Consider the following 2013-nt stretch of genomic DNA (forward strand, 5'->3'; position numbering starts at 1 on the left):
TGAATTGTGAGGCTTTTAAAAATTTCCCAGATGGAAAGAACATGCTATATCTTTCCATCTGGCTATATTATCTTTGATTTTTTCATCAGCATCTTATAGTTTTCAGGATTCAGTTCTTTTGCCACCTTGGGTAGGGTTATTCCTACATATTTTATTCTTTTTGATGAGACAGTGAATGGGATTTATTCTTAACTTCTCTTTCTGATTTTACATTATTATTGTACAGAAATGTATACAACTTCTGTGTATTAATTTTATATCCTGCAATTTTATCTAATTCATTGATGAGCTCTAGTAGTTTTCTGATAGTGTCTTTAGGATTTTCTGTGTATAGTTTCATGTTATCTACAAACAGTGCCAATTTTACTTCTTTTCCAATTTGGGTTCCTTTACTTGTTTTTCTTCTGATTGTTCTGTCTAGGACTTCCAAAATGAGGTTGAATAAAAATGGTGAAAATGGACATCCTTGTGTTATTCCTGATCTTAGAGTAAACACTTTCAGCTTTTCAGCATTGAGTATGATGGTAGCTGTGGGTTTGTCATATATGACCTTTATTATATTGTGCTATGTTCCCTATATACCCACTTTCTAGAGAGTTTTAATCATAAATCGATGATAAATTTTATCAAAAGCATTTTCTGCATCTATTGAGATGATTATATGGTTTTTATTCTTCAGTTTGTTATCACACTGATTGATTTGAATAATTTGAAAATATTGAAAAATCCTTGCATCCATGAGATATATTTCACTTATCGTCAATGTATGATCTTTTTAAAGGTGCTGTTGAATTTGGTTTGCTAACATTTGTTGAGGAGTTTTACATTTACATTCAGCAGTGATATTAGCCTGCAATTTTCCTTTTTTGTGATATCTTTCGTTTTGGTACCAGGGTGGTGGTGGCCTCATAGAATGAGTTCAGATGTTTTCCTTCCTCTGCAGTTTTTGGAATAGTTTCAGAAGGATAGGAATTAAATATTTGGTAGAATTCACTGGTGAAGCCATCTGGTCTTGTTCTTTTGTTTGTTGGGAGTTTCAGAGCACAAACTCAATTTCACTACTTGTAATTGTCTGTTCATGTTTCCTAAAGGTAGGGAATCATCCACACACAAATATGATATTTAAACCAGTAATTATGAGAGGAGGGGAGTAAAAATGTGCAGGATATTTGAAATGCACTTAAAATTAAGTGATATGCAACTTAAAACATTTGTGCTTTTATTTAGATGGCTATATCAAAACCTTATGATAACTATAACCACAAATTTATAATTGATATTCACAATAAAAGAAAATTGAATTTAAACATCACACTAAAAGATAGTCATTAAGTCACATGAGAAGGAAACAAAAGAAAAGGAAGAAAAAGACCTACAAAAATAAATCCAAAACAATTGAAGTGGCAATAAGGACATATATATAATAATTACCTTAAATGTAAACAGATTAAATGCTCCAAACAAAAGACACAGACTGGCTGAATGGATACAAAAATAAGACCCATGTATACGCTATTTACAAGAGACCCACTTCAGATCTAGGGACACATACAGACAAACTGATGGGATAAAAAAGGTATTCCATACAAATGGATATCAAAATAAACCTAGAATAGGAATACTCATATCAGACAAAATAGGCTTTAAAATAAAGATAGGTACACGAGACAGGGCTTCCCTGGTGGCTCAGAGGTTAAAGCGTCTGCCTGGAATGCAGGAGGCCCAGGTTCGATCCCTGGGTCAGGAAGATCCCCTGGAGAAGGAAATGGCAACCCACTCCAGTACTCTTGCCTGGAGAATTCCATGGAGGGAGGAGCCTGGTGGGCTACAATCCATGGGGTCGCAAAGAGTTGGACACGACTGAGTGACTTCACTTTCACTTTCACAAGAGACAAAGGGGGACACTACATAATGATCAAGGGATCAATCCAAGAAGTATGACAATTTAAAAAAATATATATATATCCAACCTGAGAGTGCCTCAATATATAAGGCACATGTTAACAGATGTAA

General features: G+C 34.2%; 1 non-coding gene across 1 annotated transcript; it reads left to right on the forward strand.

The window, feature by feature from the left end:
• Nucleotides 1-1675: 1675 nt before the first annotated feature.
• Nucleotides 1676-1748, forward strand: TRNAS-GGA. Its single transcript has one exon. It is a non-coding gene; the product is annotated as a tRNA-Ser (tRNA).
• The last annotated feature ends 265 nt before the right edge of the window (nucleotides 1749-2013 follow it).

The sequence above is a fragment of the Oryx dammah genome, unplaced genomic scaffold (assembly GCF_014754425.2).
Source record: "Oryx dammah isolate SB20612 unplaced genomic scaffold, SCBI_Odam_1.1 HiC_scaffold_20, whole genome shotgun sequence".
Taxonomy (NCBI): Eukaryota; Metazoa; Chordata; class Mammalia; order Artiodactyla; family Bovidae; genus Oryx; species Oryx dammah.